The sequence below is a fragment of the Tenrec ecaudatus genome, chromosome 1, assembly GCF_050624435.1.
Source record: "Tenrec ecaudatus isolate mTenEca1 chromosome 1, mTenEca1.hap1, whole genome shotgun sequence".
Classification (NCBI taxonomy): Eukaryota; Metazoa; Chordata; class Mammalia; order Afrosoricida; family Tenrecidae; genus Tenrec; species Tenrec ecaudatus.
Window position 1 is genome coordinate 26875611 of NC_134530.1, and position 18855 is coordinate 26894465.

The 18855-nt window shown below is 57.7% G+C and overlaps 1 protein-coding gene across 3 annotated transcripts in view; it reads left to right on the forward strand.

The window, feature by feature from the left end:
• Window positions 1-18855, forward strand: part of PRDM16 (PR/SET domain 16) — a 379959-nt gene that overhangs the window by 212967 nt on the left and 148137 nt on the right. The gene's annotated exons all lie outside the window — the stretch shown is intronic.

Consider the following 18855-nt stretch of genomic DNA (forward strand, 5'->3'; position numbering starts at 1 on the left):
AATCACAGGGCAGTTCCGCCTGTCGCGTGGGGTCCCGGTGCGATGGCGTGGACTCAATGGCAGTGCGCTGTCTGGTTCGGTTTTCCCCACCCCTCCTGGCAACTGCACTCTCTTCTCTGGGTCAGCGAGCCCGGACGTCTTCTGTAAATGAGGCATCGCCTGAGTGGCCGGCAGAGAGGACCTGCTTCTACTGGCATAATATTTTCAAGCATCGTCCTGGCTGGCCAGCCCTCAAGCCTGCATTTCTCTCTCTGGCTGGACCACGTTGTGCCCATCCCTTGGTCCCTCGATCCTTTCTACCTCTGGGATTTCTCCAGCTCTGTGCTATCATGAATATTAAAGAGTTATAGTCTCAGAAACCCTCGGGGGGTAATTCTGTCCTGCCCGATAGGGTCGCATATGTCAACGTGTCCTGGATGATGATACGTGAGCATGAGTGCCATGAGCCATTCTGCATCTGTCTCTGCCCCCAGTCTGGGTGCCAATGGAGAGTGGACGTGGTGCTGGCTCGTGTGGTCATCTGGCATTGAAGCTTAGCGTGTCCGCCATGCTGCTTTCTACATACGCACGCAGCTGCCCCATTTTACGTGGCTTTGCAGCAAAAAGAAGGCGGGTCCCCCACTGACCCCGTGTCTCCGACCTGTGTCCACCTTCAATAAACTGGGGCACAGGCACTATGCAAATACCCCTACAGAGAGCCCAAGAGGCTCCAGGCCAGCCAGGTAGGCTCTGGAAAGGATGCTCGGCCGTACCGGAAATGGAGGAGTCCACGCTGGCTCTCCGCGTGCTTGCAGCTTCATCCTGATGGGAACACGCTCACAAAGGCCTGTCCTGTAAGACCGGGCAACAGGACTCCAGCCCGCGATGCCCGGCACTGTGGGCTCACTTTTGGACACACGTGAGCACGTCCCAGCCAAGCCCTAGTCTGGGCACTGGGTGAAGTCTGAAGTGCCCATGTGGATGCTGGCTTGGGCAAACCCCAGGGCAGGCAGTTCCCACTGTGGGTGCTTGCAGTGTGGGTGCGTGCAGCGTGGTGGGTGCAGCGGTCATGGCGGGAGTTGCAGTGCTGCGGGTGCACGCTCAGTGGGTGCTGTGGGCGTTGCGGGTGCCTTGGCCCTGAGAACCCCTCGAGTGTCAGGTAGGCTGTGCCGCGTGCCTGTTTGTCACTCGCTAATCCACCGAGGAGAAGGAGAAGGGCAGGGTCCTGTCACTCTCGAAGCAATTAGGATAATTAAAAAAGAAGGCTTATTGGGTAAACATGCTCTCTGATTGTGACCCCTTAATTAATGGACTACGGGGAGAAATTACAGCAGTGGCAAGATAATGAACACGTGCGTTTGGAGAGAGCTGTTAAGAGAGGGTGTGGGCGGATGGGCCGGCAGCACCCGGCCAGGTGGTGGAGGTGAAGCGCTTGCCCCGGGCAGCAGCCTGGCACCCCAGGCCGGCAGAGTTGCCGCCCTGTTGTGGCTACCTGGGGCAAGTTCAAGAAAACCTTGCCCTTCATAAAAAGAACAAAAGCAATCCATCCCCCTCTACAGAATTCATGGCTCCCTCAATGCGCACTCTTCAGGTGATGGCCAGCCAACAGCGTGGGGGGAGGCCCGGCCCAGGGGAGATCACAGGTAGTTGGGATACCCGACATTGGACTTGCCACCCCCTACCGCACACAGCCTGAGCCTTTGTCACCGTCTCACTGCTGCCAGTGAGTCGGCATCTGCCTCATGATGCCCTCCCCGCCAACCCCTGCCAACCACAGAACAGAATAAAAGGGTTCCCAGTCCTGCACCATGCCCCCTGTCAGCTGCTGATGGGATCTCAGAGCTCTGCTGGGTTTCCATGGGCAGATTCCCAGAAGCGGCGTGTCTTCCTAGCCCACTGAAGTCGGGTCAGCATCATAGCAACACAGGAGCCCCCACTGACAGACGCTGCCCCCTCCCCCCACCCCCGATGACTCCTGGAAGCATCGCCCATTGCCAGCTGAGCCCTGGGGCCCGCTCACAGCAGAGAACCCCGACTTGGCTCACTCCTAGTCAGGCCAAAGACAGAAACAAATGGTGGCTCTCAGGCGTGGAAGGAGCTTTCTGTAGCAGTGGCCACGGGCTTGGTGGCTAGCCACCCGCAGGTGGACAGCTCAAAGCCACCAGCTCTTCCATGGGAGACATCTCTCTGTGCCAGTCTGCTTCCGCGAACATTACAGTCTGAGAAACTCTGCAGAGGAGACCTCCCGTGTCTCGTGCCTGGGCTGGTGCCATTCTGAATCGTCACGCGATGGGCGTGGGTTTGCGTTCAGCCCATCATCCCGGAGGAAGCAAGCCCAACAAGAAGTTGGCACACACAGACTGGCCTCAGAACCACCCAGACAAAGCAAACCACACCAGTTGCCCTTGACTTGATTCTGGTTCCTGCTGCCCCCTTGTGTGTCAGCGTGGGCTGGAGCTGACTGCCAGGCCTTTCTTCTGAGGGGCCTCGGGAGAGACTCAAACTCGGTCGCCCATCAGCTCTGCCATTGGGGGTAGATAAATCCATAGCCTGCAGGTTGGGTCAGGAGCCTGAGGCCAGTGAGGAAGGTAGGTGGTCCAGAGGGGCCTGGAGGAGAACCAATAGCTGGAGGAGAACCAATCAGGCCACCTCACCATCTGGTGGCCGACCTCACAGAGCGGTAGTCTCTGCAGTGCATGGCCTGATAAACCTGGTCTCCCATCCACCCACCTCTGCCTGCCAGGCACCTCGTGGGCAGCTCCTGCATCCTTGGGCAAAGGCCTCCTCTCCTCCCACCTGCCCACCCACAGGCACACAGCCCTCTCACCTGCCAAACCTGCAAGGTCATAAGCAGGCCCAGCCTCAGCCTCAGCCTCAGCCGTGCTTGGTCTTAACCTCTTTCAGGCGGCAGCTGTTTGACCAGGGGCTGTCCAGGGTGTGGGGCACAGCACCCGCAGGGGATGGAGGAGGAGGCTACTTCCCTCCAGAAACCTCCAGCAGCTTCCAGGGATAGCTGGATCTGGCCCCCGCCGTCCAGGGACAAACCGTGTGAGGCCTGTGAGTTGTAGGGGCCAGGACCGTGTGACCCTCTAAACTGCATGAGCCAGGCCTGGCCGGGTGAGAGCGTGCCATTTGTTGTGTGGCGGTGTATTGTAGGGTCAGGGGGAGAGTTCCTTAGGAATGTAATGTCTCTGAAGGCAGGGCTCGCAGATTGGTCACTTACAGAGCCCAGGAAACAGTCTGGAGCACATACACTCGGTCCCACACAGCTCTGCCCCCTGCAGGCAGCACACCGTGCAAGGTTGGCCCTTTACCTGAGTTCCTGCTGCCTTCTCCTCCTGCCCTTCCTCAGGGGAGGCCAGCCCCGCACTCTCCCGGGGGTGCTCTGGAAACACCTGTCTCCCTGTGTCCAGCTCCTCGGGGGACAGGGCAGAGACTCCTAGACTGGAGGGGCACACCCTGGGACACAGGGGCAGGCTGGGGAAGAGAAAGGACAAGTTCAATGTCTCCTTGGGTTTGCATCAGCTCATGGAGTCGGGTGAGCACACGGCTCAGCTGAGCGGCTGGTGGGTACAAACCACCAACCTTTTGCTTAGCAGCCGAGCGCTTAAGCATCGTGCCACCAGGACCCCCTCAGCAATGGGCCCAAGCCCAAACCAACCCCCCTGACACGGAGCCAATTCAGACCCACGGAGACCCGGCAGGATGGAGAACAGCCCCATGGGGCTTCTGAGGCTGTAAATCCTTACAGACGCGGCTGCCTCCCCTTCCTCCCATGCAGTGATGTGGGCTTGATTCATAGACCTTTTGTTTCCTACCTGAGCGCTTTCGTCGCTGTGCCATGCAGGGGCACCTGTTTCCCCAGGAGACTCGCTACAGGTGCCAGAGACCCTCGCTACAGGTGCCAGAGACCCTCGCTACAGGTGCCAGAGACCCTCGGGCTGCACAGGGTCCCAGGCGCGGCAGAGCGCCTCCCTGCCTGAGGAAGCCAGGGGGTCCGTGGGAAAGAAAGACTGGCCATCAGTGGGATAAAATGTCAATAATTATCGATGACAATTTTCTACAGTTTGTTAAGAAAGACTCAGAGCAAATAGAGGGCAATGCCAAGGATGGTGGCATGACTGTTTCTAGACTTGCTGTGCTCTCGTCTGCACATCATTTTAGAACCCAAAACCAAGCCAATAGAGCAAGCCTGGCAGCTCTCGGCAAGTCCGAGTTTGAGAAGAGGTGGGGACAGGAGGAAAGCCCTGGGGACACTGAGCTGCGACTACATCGACTGTGCTTCTAACCAGGAGCCCTCATATCCGTGTGTGCCATGCATACATGTGTGTCTATGTGTGCGTGTGCATGCATGTGTTTTGCATATTGTAGGTGCATGTGTGGATTGTGTACTTATGTGCATTTGTGTGTGCCCATATGTACACATGTATGCATTGTGTGCCTTTTGCATGCATGTGTATACCTGCATGTTCATGTGTGGAAGTATGTGTATGTATTGGTGTGTGCCTGCAGTGTGTGTTTCATGGGAGTGCATGTGTGCACATGTAGTGTATGAATGTGTATGCATGGGTGTGTATGGGGGTTGTGTGCATGTTGTGTTTGGGTATGTGGGTGCACATGTTTGTTCATGCATGCAGTATGAGCATGTGCCTGCTCATGAGTGCATGTGTGTGTGGCATGTGTGCTTCATGTGCAGGTGCAAGCTCATGTGCACATCCATGTGTACATGCATGTTTGTGTGCATGCGTGTGCCTATGCATGCATGTGCTACTGTGTGGGCATGCACAGGGACAGATGTGCTTGTCCGAGGCGTGTGTCGGAGGTGTGTGTCCCAAGGGCGTTCCTTCCGAGAGCACGGGGCATGGAAGGAAAATGGAGCCCAAGAGAGTGAAGCCTTCATCTTCCATTCCTGATTAATGAATCAGAATCCAAATTTTTAACTAATTGAGTACATTAAATAGAAAGTCCCTTTTTACAAAAAAGGCACATACAGGACACTTTTCAAAGCTTCTTTAATAAAAAGTGTATTTGGGATTTGACCGTAATGGCTATCCTTGCTTGCCAAAACCTGACGCCCTGGCAGGTGACTTCCACCCCCACGTCTGAAATGGTACCTAAATGAATTAGCAATAAAATGGACTTAGGCTGAGCCGTGGGGGCCTCCATTAATCTTGGGCTAATCACTAAAGAGATGCCATTCACTCTTCTTAAGAAGTCACATTTTTCTCCCCTTGCTGGCGACCAGATTTCATAAAGTAGCATATTTCTAATGAAAGGTCTCTGCTTGAATTAAACCCCGAAGGTTTATGCAGATTTCGCGTTTGATTACTGCTGGCATGGGCTCTTAGCCGGCTGCGGAAGGAAGGGCCGTTCTGAAAGGGCCCCAGCGTGCAGTTCATAATATTCTTTGAAATAAAATAGTGCACTTGTGCTTAGTGGCTTTAATCAGCCCTGACTTTTGATAGTCAAACAATAGCTAATTACAGTAACACCTGCCTTCCCGGCCCTGTCACGGCGTCTCCTGCCGGAGCCGGGCCTTGTCTCCGAACTGCGTGATTATTACACTCGGAGGACAAAGTACCTATAGCTGACACTCAGCAAGTTCGGTAGCCATTAGGGAAGGTTTGTTTGTGCTGCGCTGCATGGCTGGCTCTTCCAATGCATTCTCCGGCTTTGTGTTTCTTTGAGGGGTGGTGATGGCAAAGACCTAGAGGGGGCACCCAGGGAGCTGGGTGAAGGGCTGGGGTGTCCAGGAAGGGGGCTGTGGGAGAGGGAAGCGGTGTTGGCTGAGTGCTTCTTGTTTTGGGGGTGCAAGATGCAGAAGTTGCCAGGCCGTGGCCAGGGGCTAGACGGGGAGCTTGTCACATAGAGTCTAGAAAGGTCCCTGGACCAGGTGGCCCTGCTCGGGGAGCTGTGGGTGGCAGGTATGCTCGGTGGCGCCAGCCCCGTCCGTCTTCCTGAATCTGAGCATCTTTCCAAATACCACACACCCCTGGCTCGGCTCGGGCGCAGTGCAACGGGCCCGTGGAAGTCATCAATTACTATCTCGTTTAAGTCTTTCTTTTCTCATTAATTTTGCCAATGAGCCTGTGTTTTCCAGAATTCACTCAAGTGAATAACATCAGGCTGTCAGTGGTGGGCTTGACAGACCCTGTAACAAGTTCCTGGAGATGAACAACGGGCCTCAGCAGAGGGGAGTCGGTGAGCATCCGCCCCCAAGGCATGGCAGACCCCAACCCACACCCCACCCCTGATCCCCTCCCATCATGGCCACCAAGAAAGGCATGTGGCCAGTAGCATCCCTGCCCATGAGCTCTTCCATGGGGTGACCCCCCCCCCCCACCTAATCGGAGGACCCGACCTAATAGGAGGCAACCAGGCAGGGTGCTAGCCCGCTCAGCACAGCCGAAGCAAAGTGGGCCCCATCTGCTGCCACACCCCTCGAGAACGCCCCCTGCCCCCCGGGGAAGCATGCTACCAGGACCTCCTCAGTTCTTGGGGACCCTTCACCAAGAGGGTCAGAGCCAAGAGGCTGGCCGAGGGGCTGTCGTGGAGGCTGCTGGCCCAGGACTCCAACATGGGGGACCTTCTCCTCCTGTGCCATGACCCCCCCACCCAGGGCAGGACCCCTCTGAGGAGGTGAGCACTCTGAGCACCCTGTCTGCTGGGTGATGGGCCCCGGGCTCAGTGGTGCTGTGGGTGCCACATCTGCTTTACAGTGATGTCCCGACACCGCCTGTGCACACAATCACCGCCCCCAAACAGGACACGCCAAGCCTGGGGTGAGGGGGCTGCAGGGCAAACAAGGGGGCCGTTTCTGTTAGAACAGGTGCATTTTCCTTCCACGTATGTCGCGCTGAGTCTTGTTGTGCGGGAGTCCCTCTCCAGGGAGAGAGAAAGAGAGAGGGAGAGAGAGAGAGAGAGAGACTTGATTCATCATCTGCTGCTCAATGAGCAGCCAGGGGACAGTGCCTCCCCCACCGCACCGCCTCCCCCCTCTCTCCTTCCTTGCCTTCCCTCTTCCCTTCCTGCCTCTCCCCCTTCCCCCTCCCTCAGACCCCACCCGCTTCTTCTTCACCCTCCCTCCCCCTCCCTCCTTTCTTCCCTTCCTTTGTCCCCCTCCCCCTCCTCCCTGCCCCCCCACAGTCCCCAAGAGGACCCTGCAGGTTGGCCCATGGCAGGAACCTGTGCAGAGCAGCCACCCCAGGGACTCTCCAGGGTGGCTTCTGGGCTACCTGCCCATAGGCCGATCTAATAGGAGGCAAACAGGCAGGACAGGGTCCGTGGGGAGGAAGGGAAAGATGTCCCTGTGTCCCAGCCTGGAGCCCCTGGGCCTTCCTGGCCAGCCCAGCACAGCCACTGCCACAACACTGTGGCCCCCCGACCCCATTCTCCTACATGGCTGTCACGTGCCCCCTGAAACCCAAAGTGGAAGAGCAGCCGGGGCCAAGCTATTCGGGAACCGTGCTCCCACCAGCACCCCCAGCGTCCCATGGTGCCAAGGCCCTTTTAAGGGCTGTTATTGCCAGGTTCCAAGGAGATGTCCCTGACCACAGTGACCCGCTGCACAGCAGAACAAAACCCTGCATAGCCCTGCACCGTCCTCACAATGGGTGCTACGCCCAAGCTCATTGACGCAGCCACTGTGCCAACCCATCTCATCACTCTTTGTCACTGCCACTCCACTTCACCAGGCATGATGTCCTTCTCCAGGGCCTGTGCTCTCCTTTCAAGAGTAGGCCCCACCAAATGGGCTCTGGCTTGTCTTACACTATGTGAGCTACACTATCTACCAACCTGGGTGTTCCTGTCATACGGTAGCCTGGCCAGTGCCCCGGTGCCTTGAGACCAGCCAGGATATGGGCTGGAGAGCTGGAGCAGGAAGGGCTGGTGTGGCCGGGGACCTGGGCTTGGTCAAGTTCAGCCTTCAGACGCCCCTTCCCCCAGCCAGCTCACACCCAGGCTCCTTGTCATTGACCGCGCCGCGGCCAGACGCCTGCCTCTTGTCTCTCGCCAGTTTGCCGCAGCTGATCAGTTTGATTGATCATGTCTGTGGTCACAGGTTGGTAATGAAGCCATGAGAGGGCCTCCCAAGTCCCCTAGGACCCCAACATGACATGGCTTGACACCAGCCATCCGTCATGGGCAGCTTGTGGTCACCAAACGTAGTGACAGCAGACAGACAAGATCCAGGCCTCCTGAGAAGGCTTAGGTTGGGGTTGGGGGTGGGGGTGGGGGGAGGTCCTGCCAACCCCGCAACCACTACACCCTCCAAAGGTGGGGATGGGCGTCAGCCCCCTGAACTGAGCCAAGCCCCAGTCTGCAGGCCGGTCACCAAGAACTGGTGTGCCTAGGCCTCCTCCCAGCACCCCAGGGCCATGTCTACCCTGCCTGCTTCTGCGGGCAGTCTGGAGGCTGCAGGCTCGCCCTTCCAGAGCAAAGGCCCAGAATACCTCTCCTCACACAGCTCCCCACTGGCTGGGAGATGCAGAGGGGAGTGGAGGGAAGGGGCCCCTATAGCCCCCACCCTGCAGCTCGCTCAGAGAGAGCATGTCTTAGAGGCCGGAGTCTACAGATCTCACTCCCCAGCCCCCACCATGGGCCTGTTAGCATGTGTGCCCCTTGGGCCTGGAGCAGCCGGCGTTGACCTGTGAGCCCTCTCTCCCTCCTCCTCCGGCTACAGCGAGCGTTCCCAGGGAGTCCTGAGGTGGCCATGTGGAGCCCAGAATGCTCCCTTAGGTCTGAAAGTGGGAAAGGTCGCCAGGAATGGGGGAGCTAGTGACAGCCTCTGCTCGGCCCCACCCGCCACCAGTTGCCCTCAGTCGACTCTGCCTGTCAGAGTAGAAGGAGCTCCACTACTACGGGGCTTTCAAAGCTCTGGTGGCACAGTGGATTATGCATCGGGCTGCTAACTGCAAGGTCAGCAGTTCAAAACCCCCAGTCGCTCTTAAGGAGAACGATAAGCTTCCTACTCCCACAAGGAGATACAGCTTCAGAAAGCCACAGGGGCCGTCCTGCCCTGACCTACCAGGGTCACTGTGTGCGGGCATCGACTCGACCGCAGAGAGAGACAGCTGACCGGGAGAGCTGGCCAGGTGGTTCTGCTGAAGCGCCTATGGGTGGCCTGCAGTTTCCAAGCTTTAGGCCAGCAGGGGCGAGTGTTCCCCACTTGCATTGTGCAAATGCTTCCAAAAGTGGGGGCCCTCTGCAGTTCTTTTGAGGACTCTCCACTCCAAGGCCTCCTCTCGACATCTCCCTGCCACCGGCCCCTCGGTCATATCCCATGCCAGCACTAGAGCTGCCAGCCCGGCTGGGAGACTGAGAGGGGCCACCTGGAGAAGACCCCATGTGTGTCCTGTCTTTCACCTAGATACTCGTCACTTTCAGTCTCCGGGTGGAGGTGGCTGGCTCCAGTTGCCCTCTGGCCAGCCTCTGCATAGGAATTACACACTGGGCCAAGGGGGGTGGCCACCAGCTGTCACCATACTATTCCTCCAGGGGTGGGGGGATGGGCAGTGTCCTGGCACAGTACATCAGGCAGGACCCTCTGTCCCAGCCGATGCTGCCGCAGGGCCTGGGCAGCTGGAGGTAGGGACCATGCAGTTATTTCAGGTGCTTGAAAGGAGGAAAGGACAGGACAGGGCACCTGTCACCATCAGCTAGGTTGTGGCAGGCTGCTGGAAAAGCTGAGGCCAGTGGGGGGGTCTTGCCACCTAGGGAGAGGGTTGTGCAGGCCAGAAAGGGGGGCTTCCCTCACCACCCACATTCACATCCCCCCCTTCCACCCCACCCCAGCCTACCCAGAGGCTCAGTGTGCAGCCCAGACTGCGAGCAGAGGAGAGAAACACCAGCCTGTGTCCAGTATGTCCCCAAACTCTATCAGCCAAAGGTGAGCCAGTGTGAGTCACCAGGCCACCCCCCACCCAGGTTCCGCCCTTGCTTTGCTGCTCAAGAAACTTACGACCACTTAGGAAAGCCCCATGGCCTCCAGAATCTTCTTAAATATTGATCCATCTTCCAAGTGGGGTAATGATATATGTTCACTTTGAAGCAACCTGGAAAAAGCAGGGAAGGAAAACCAGCGACACCCGTGATCCGTCTGCTAACACCCATGTCACAGGCTGGGGAGCAGCTGTGGATAGTCCCTCATCCACACAGGGTGACTGCTCAGGGCTCGCCAGGGCCTCCTTCAGCCTCAGCACCCACAGGCAGCGTCTGTGGCCCCATGAAGCAGACGCCGTTTGTGTATGTGCGCGTGTGCGCAAGCATGGCTTTCTTATTCAATATCCCGTGGATATTGGACATTGAATAAAACAGACCTTGGAATAAATCCATTTGAATTGTGGTGCTGGAAAGCAATATTGAAAGTCCCACAGACTGCTCAAAGGACAAACCGATCTGCCTGGGAGGAAGGACGGCCAGAGAGCTCCTCACAACATTCAAGCACGCAGGGGACTGTGTGCGTGCGTAGGCATGGTGTGCACATGTGGGGGGTGGGGTGTAGCCATGTAGCCATGCAAATTGTGCACCTTATCTCCAACCCCACAGCCAAACTCCTTGCCACTGAGTTGGTTTTGACTCATTGCAACTTTCTAGGACGGTGATGCTCAACCTTCCTCATGCCACGTGGACCTTTCATACAGTTCCTCGTGTGGTAGTGACCCCCCCCCCCAACCATTATTTTCGTTGCTATTTCATCACTGTCATTTTGCTACTGTGATGAATCGGGTGGCCCCTGTGAGAGGGTCCTTTGACCCCCCCCAAGGGGGTCGCGACCCATAGGTTGAGAACCGCTGCACAGGACAGGGTAGAACTGCCTGGTGGGTCTTTGGGGCTGTCGATCTTTATGAGGGGAGCAGGAAGCCCCTTCTGGTGGATCTGCACTGCTGGCCTTGCAGCCAGCAGCCAATGAGCAACCCACCACACCACTGAAGCTCCCGGCACGCTAGCCGCTGGCTGCCTTTGACAATGGGGACCACTGTTAGGACGCCTGCTGCCCCTCCAGCCCTCTGCTTGCTGTTCACGGGCACTCAGTCAGGAAGTGGTCGGAGCTGTGCATTTCCAGGCGCTCACTGGGCGAGCACCACAGCTGGGCAAGCCACGCATCCAGACAGAGGAAGTTGGCAAAGGGGTCAGGAGGACTTACCTATCCCTACCAGGAAGTAAAGGAAGCAGGAGGAGGAGGTTGGCCTGGGGCGAGGGACCTAGAGTGGAGGGATCCAGGGTGTGGTCAGGCTGTCTCAGAAGAAGCAAGGCCTGAAGGAAGGGTCTCGGATTTCAGCCGTGCCAGCCACAGACCCTTCGATGGCACACCTATCCTGGGCCATGATGCCCCAAGCCCGCAGTGCTGCTGATGCTGTTCCTACCACACATGCCTCAGATCCCGAGACGCTGCCGCGCCCCTGGTGGGTGCTCCTGGGAAGGTTTCCACATGGACAGCATTGGGCCAGAGGGAACAGAAAATGATCAATAACAATAATAGCCAAACTCATGGCGGCCCCGTCGGGCCCATGGTGGCCTCATGTATGTCCGAGGCACACTGCACTGCATGGGGTTCCAGGCTGTGACCTTTAACAAGCTGATGGCCAGGCCTTTCCTCCATGGCACTGCTGTGCACATTCTAACCATCAGCCTTTAGATCAACAGGTGAGTGCAACCCACCCGCACCGCCTAGGGGTGCTGTGAGTGAGTGGAAGGGAACCCTGGTCTGATTCTGGAGCAGCAGGTGTGTCCCCATGGGTTGAAAACACCTAAAAAGTGCAGCTCTAGGTGACGGCCCAGAGGGTTGTGTACGGGGCCTCCGACATTCTGGAGGGACCCAGCCATCCCAATTCAGCAGGCTGGGCCTCCCTTGTGACCATCAACGTGCATTTGTTTCCTTCACCTTGGACTCCTCCGCCCCTGGGCTGGCGCCACCGGCTCTTTGTGGTTCCACGGAAGCCCCTTTGGACTCCCAAATGAAAAGCATCTGAGACTGGTATCCACTTGGCTCCGCTCACCTGCCTATAAACAGGCCTGACCCGTGAGTGCTCAGAATGTTCTAGAAGAGGAATGTGCTCGGGGGCTGCTGTGGCCAAGCTTTGGCATGCAGACATTTCCATGGAGAGGTCACAAGTGCCAGATTCTCGCGCGTACCCGGGAAACGCAGGCTGGGGCTGGGCCAGGTTAGGAGGAGCTCATCCATGCTAGGCAGAGGCTGGGTGCTTGGCTCAGCCCCAGGGGGCTTTTGTCTCCAAATGCCAGTGCTCAGACTTGCTGTTGGCTGGGCCCATCCCTGGACCTTGAACCCTGGGTACCTACATACTCTGGACCAGCTCTGCCCAGAATCTCTGCTTTGGGGAGACCCTCTCCTTGGCCCTGCTCCATCCAGCAGCTTCTGGCTCTGGAGACATCAGTACCCTCCTCCCAACACAAAGTCAAGGAGGGAGGTGCCCTCAGAGGGGCCGGGAAGATTGGTGGCTGATGTCCCCAGGGCTCCTTGACCTCCCTGCCTGGTTGGTATGTGTCTGGGAAAGCTGAGTGGAGAAAGCTGCCTGCTGGGAGCAGCCTCTGGACCCGGCGCCACTTCTGCAAGTGTGACTCTGGGTGGACTAAAGCAGGGGGAGGGGCTCTCCAACTAGGGTGCAGGGTATGCGGGGCTGAGAAGGGCAATTCCCCCTTTCTCTTCTTCTTGAGTTCCATGAATATTAAGTAATGGTCACATGCTGGGCGCCTAACCTCAAGGTCAGCAGTTCGAAACCAGCAGCCACTCCATGGGAGAAAGATGAGGCATCAGCTTGATGGCTGTGAGCTGGACTTGGCTTTTTGGGTCCTGAAAACAGCCCGGTGCTCAGAGAAGGCTCGCTGAAGGGAGGCTTGGTTGGAGCAAGTATTGTGTGTCCTCCTACCACTTCAACTGCACTCAGCAGCGACCAATGATTGGAGTCCACCCTCAGAAGCACCCAGGAGAGCGACCGGGCCATCTCCTTCCCAGCCTGCTGCTCAGGGCTCAGGGTTCAGTGTCTGTGGCACAGCTGTGTGGCAACCACCTCTTAGTACATGGGGCTCAGCACGGACGCCCAGGAGCCCTGCCCAGGGTGCCCCTCACCCCTGGGGTAGGTGCAGAGCGGGCTCGGGGAGGCACAGGCACATGCCCTGCTCTGCTCACCCATGCGCCACTCTTGCGCCACCTGCCATCCCCACACGCGATCTCCCCCAGATGACTGGATGAGCGACACGACCCAGGCCTGCTCCTTCGCTCCGCAAAGAAAGGCTAGATCAGTTCTGGATAGAGAACTGGTTAGCTGCCAACAGGGACCAACCCACAGCCACTCCGAGCACGAACGAACAGGATGCGGTGGCCAGGCCCTGTCCTCTCCTCCCCAGGGTGGTGGGCCCCACCCATTGCTGCAAGCCCAGGGTACTTGGGATGCCTTCTGACCTGGGAGGCCTCAGCTTCCTGCACGCTGTTGGACCGTGGTCTGCTGTGTTTTCCCGCACGCTGTTGGACTGTAATCTCGTGTTTTCATCGGCTTGTTTTACCAGGCCTTTCTTCCTAGTCTTAGTTTCTTCCACGGGATCCTGTCCACCGTGAGAGAGCCTGGCGAGGTGTGAAACGCTGGTGGGGCAGGAGGGGTGGACATTAGTTCTGGTATCCCAGCCATACATGAGCCCCCAAAGTGCGACACACAGAAATGGGTGGTGGGTGGTGAGATTAGGTAAAATATCAGAGTTGAAGGACTGACTCATTCCCGGCCTCCCATTTGGAACCTGAAGGAAGGTGTCCCTGCTGGTGCACCAGGAAGGGAAGTTGACTCAGACTGTACTTCTTCCAGGAAAGGACAACTGCTGGGCCTCTCAGCGCCGGGCAATGGGCACTGGGCGCTTGCCCCAGAGGTCGGGAGAGCTTGAGGCTAGGGTGGAGCTGGCTGGACTTGAGTGACCCTTCCCCCCAAACCTCCACCCCACCCCCGCTTCCCTGGGTTTGTCCAGCCCAGGGAAGAAAGCTTTCCCTGCCGGGTTCAGAGCTGCCTTTGTTTGCCTGAGATCATATTTAATAAGCATCTCGATGGAGAACTCTTTGCATGCGTGTTCCTAAAATGTCACTGTCCCACCTTGGGCAAAGTTATGGTTCTGCGCCCCCGTCCCGGGCCACTGGTGTCTTGTTTGGATGACGCACCGTGAGGACAGGCAGACCCTGGGGCGGTTGCCGCTCTGGCTTTCCTGATGTGGAAAGTGGATGCCAACTCGGTGCACGTGGGCCTCACCGGGAACACAGGCGTGGGGGCGGCGCCCAGGGCCTGTGGGCGGGCAGGCGGCCGGCCGAGCCGGGCACAGAGCGGGCTTCCTCTGGAGACTTCTTGGGGTGTGGGCTGCCCCACTGCCTCAGGCTCCAGCCATGAGCAGGACAGCGTGAGAGGGGGATGTCTAGCTGGCTACTGTGGAGCTGGCCTCCGGCCTGTGGTGACCCCGTGCCGGACAGACCAGAAAGAGGTCTGGTCCTGTGCCATCCTGGGGTCAGCTCGCATCGGACCATGGTGGTTTGCAGGGCCTTCGTTGACTCTTGTGTGGTTTGTTTTTATTTGGGAAGTTAATCACCAGACCTTTCTTCCACTCCCTCTAAGCCTAGAAGCCCTGCCGAGCATCACGGCCACACACAGGCCTCCACTGACAGACAGCCATGGCTCTCCATGAGCTGTGTCGGCCAAACACAGGTGTCCTCCTGCAGCAGTCAGAGCTTGGGGGCTCCCAATCCAAAGAAAATGTCCCAGCCACAAAGCCACTGGGCACCTTTCAGGACAGAAAGCCCTTCCTGAGAGTCTGGGGTCTAAAGAGAGAACTTCAGGGGCTCCCGGGTATGCCAGTGTCAAGATGCCATTGGAATGGGTGTGACTGGGATAACCCGGTGGGCCGGCCCTGGGGTGGATGCCACGTGGCCCCCTTTGACTTCAGGACCAAGCAGAACGAGGCTGTAGGCGAAGGAAGTGCTGGAGCCACGCGCCCCGGCTCCTCAGCTGCACTCAGCCCTGGAAGGCTTCCCAGGCCCGGGTGATCGGGGCAGCTGGCTGAGAGTCCCACACTTGGGATGAATGTATAGAGGATGGAGGATGTGGTTGATGTAGTGTGCGCGCCAAAGCGAGTCTGAGCAGTGAGGATCGAGGTTCTCCTGCGGTGGGGTCGGTGGGGGACCGGTGTGAGCAAGCAGAAGCCACCCATCTGGGCCCAGGAAGTCTCCAGGGACTGACAAGTTTGCCAGTGGGAGCCCAGGGAGGCACTCTGGGCTATCAGCAGCAGGGCAAAGCATCTGCTTCCACACCCTGCCCCAGGTATTGGGGTGCCGGGCCAGGTGCAGGCACACTGTCTCAGGCAGGCTTGGATGTTTCAGGAAAGAAACTGTTGGCCATTCTTGGTAGGAGGTAGGACGCCCTCACCAGGCAGGCAGGTGTCCATGGAGCAGTTGTCTTGTGGGCCCCCGCTGACCTGTGGCCAGAGGAGAACCGGGCTCCACAGGTTTCAAGGCCATGACCTTTCAGAAACATGCCGCCAGGCCTTTCTTCTGTGGTGCTTCCGGTGGGTTCACCACCAACCTTTCGGCAAGTCATTGAGGGTTTAACTGCACCACCCAGGAAGGTCTCTGTGTGGTCAAGGGCCAACTGTGGTATTATGGGAGGGTCATGTGTGCTCAGGGGAGGGAGCCGTGTGAGCCAGAGGGTGCCCTGCCTGGTCTAGGACTAAGCAGCTGGGGACAGCCCTGGAGGGTACACACGAGGGGAATGCTGGGTGGACTGTGACATCAGGGAGACTGGTCAGAGATTCTGCTGGCTGGTGAGGTCCTGGGAGCCCACAGCCTCAAGTTCTGGACCATTCCAGAGCATTCGCCCTCAAGCTTGGGGAGATGCTCTGGGCTCCAGCAGCGGTGTCTCCCGCACCCGCAGGAGGTTTCCAAGTTGAGGGAGCCTGGCATGCTGGCGGGGTGAATGGCAACAAGCCAAGTCAGGTTGGGGCTCCCTTTCCCCCGCCTTGCTCCTTCAGGGGGGACCTCCGTGCTCCCTTGCAGCTGGCCACCTGCATATGCTCATGACCTCTCCAGGTGCCACTGGGAAAGCTGGTCCAGCCCCGCATCCCCACTGCCTCTTAAGTCAGTTCACATCTCCAGCCAATCTCTGTCATTCTGCAAATGGTCCCAGGCCACCAGGTGGCCTGGCTGACACAGGTGGAGCTCTATCCCCAAAAGCAGAGCTCGGAGAGAAAGTCTCCCTGCTTCCCTGGCCCCATCCCAGGCCTGGCAGGCTTTACGCGCCCTGGGACCCCTGCCCAGGATGCCAACACTGCAAATGGTGCAAAACAGGTTCTTGGTGCCACCTGCCTTTGAACTCCGTGAGGGCAAAGGGCCAGGCCGATGGCTAACGGGGAGGGCTCCCCCAGACAGGGGGTCACCTAGGGCAGGGGGCTCGCAGACACTCGAGAGGCGAGAAGTGGTCCCAAGCTCAGTACAGCCCTGGGCACCCCACTCTCCTCCAGACCTGAGAGGACGACTCCCAGCAGAGCAGGCCAGGCCCCGCGGCCTGCCCGCCTGACAACCGCAAAGAGAAGAAAGAAAGAAATATTAAAAGAACATTTGAAGAGCTCGATAAATTGATCATATTCCACTGAACCTTCGCCCCCATAACGATAGGACCATTTAAATGCTAATGCCGTGTTTTAAAAAGTCAATTACAGGAGTTGGGAAGGAAGGAGTCAGCACTCCAGATGGAAATCTCGTGCCGAGCCCGCTCCCTCCCGTGGTCGCGGGCACTGGAGCGGCCCGGCTCCCCTGGAGGGAATATTCCCTCGCAGTGGCCCCGTAATTGAATCAAGTTGATACAGACACCAAAAATATTGTAAGTCGTGTCGGTAATGGGAAGCACATGTTGATAAAGCTGCTCGGTATTTGGGGATCAAGGGAGAAAAGCAACTGCAGTTAACCCTTTGGAGGACGTGACCCCAACCTGCAGGCTGAGGGCCAGGCCCAAGCTGCCCCCCCCCCCACCCCATGGAAGCCAGCCCACAATGTGGAGGAATGCCCAGGCCTTCTGGAACAGTGTGTGTGTGTGTGTGTGTGTGTGTGTGTGTGTGTGTGTGTGTTTCTCCTTCCCTTCTGAGGTAACTATACTTTCTTCTCATCCTGACTCTTGAGTCCAGTCATGCCCTCGCCACTCCTGAGCTGACCAGCTGGCTCCTCTGGGACCACCCTGCTCCCTCCATGTGCTGGGCGAGGGACTGGTGCCATCTGCGTTACCTTACAGGGGTCTTGGTACTCCACTTGACAGTGGGGAAGCAGAAGCGCAGAGAATGGGGGCTTCCAGCCCCCAGTAAAGGAGGCAGAAGAAAGACTAGAACTCAGACCTGCAACCCTTCCACCCAATGTCCAGACCAAGGGGGTTGGTCCTTCCTGAGATGACTCCCCACCCCCAGCCCTACTCCCAGGAGGTCCACCAGCCACCAGCTCCAGACACAGGCCAGCTCCGTTCCAGCTCCGTATAGCCCTTAGGGGTCCAGACGCTTGTGCTGCCACCAAGGTGTAGGGGGCACCTTCTGAGCAGGGCACAGAGCTGGTCCTGCACATGTGGTGCCCTTCAGCGAATGGTGGGACCGGATCTTTTCCTGAATGCTCCCCAGATGGTAAGCAGAGGCCTGCGACAGCTGAGCGTTCCCAAGGTCATGCTGCAGGCTCAGGACCACCACTGAGGCAGGAGGTCAACAAGGCAGAGCGTCAAAGGCAACCCACTGACTGTGTACCTCAAGAGCTCCCCCAAACAGTGAAAGAGATGGGGACCCAAACTTGCAGCATAGGAATATCAGATGGGACCTGCAACCTTGAACACCTTCAGCCTGTTTCGACCTTGAAAGGTTGGGCTCAGGGCCTCCAACCCTCATGTGCCTCCGGAAGAGAGTGACATGTCGCTCTGCACTGCTGGGTCCGTGGCCATTGGGGATTCTTCTCTGAGCCCTGCAATCCCAGGTCCCATACTTGGGTGAAGCAGACCTGGTGTCTGTTCTGAGCAGGTCTCCAACCTGCTTGTGATGTACCAGGCTTGGCTGGGCTGGACTCACAGTCCCCCCTTCCTGTGGCCATTCCAGCTGACCTCTCAGGGACTCCATCTACACGGACAGCCCTGCTGTTTCCCATGGAGCTTCCGTCCATGCTGCAGGCTCTGCCCATCTGCATGGTCCTTTCAGAGCAAGTGCAGGTGGCAGGTCTGTCCTCTGTCCAGGTGTGTGGTGAGGACGGTGAGTGTTCATGACCCAGATTTCACCTAGGAGACCCCCAAGATGGCCACTGCTGCTGCCGGCCACTGTCTATACTGCAGGGCAGGATTTTAGTCTATGCATGTGTGTGCATGCACACACACACTGTGGTTCGATGCAGTCAAGTCCATGTTGACTTGTGACCGCCCAAATGGGTCACAGGACAGAAGCCATCTGCAGGCCTTTCCTGGCGGTCATATTCAGAGATGCGGATCACCAGGTCTTTCTTCCACAGTCACTAGGCGAGCTCAGGAACAAAGCTTTGGGTTATAGACCAAGGGCTGCACTTCTTGTCATCAGGCTCCGGATACAGATCCATAAACAAAACAGACTCACTGCCATCAAGTCGATTCTGACTCGCGGAGACCCTATGGCACGTAGCAGAACTGATCCTGTGCGTTGCTGAGACTGAAAGCCTCTATGGCATCAGACAGCCTCTTCTTCCTCCCATGGAGCCTCGGGTGGGTTTGAACCACTCACCTCATGGTGAAGATCCGGGGAGTAACCACTATGACACCAGAGCTCTTTGATTTGGTTGCACAGACAAACAAGTATATGTTAAATATGTATTTAGTTAGAGATCAAGATGGGCTTGCAGATACATTCACA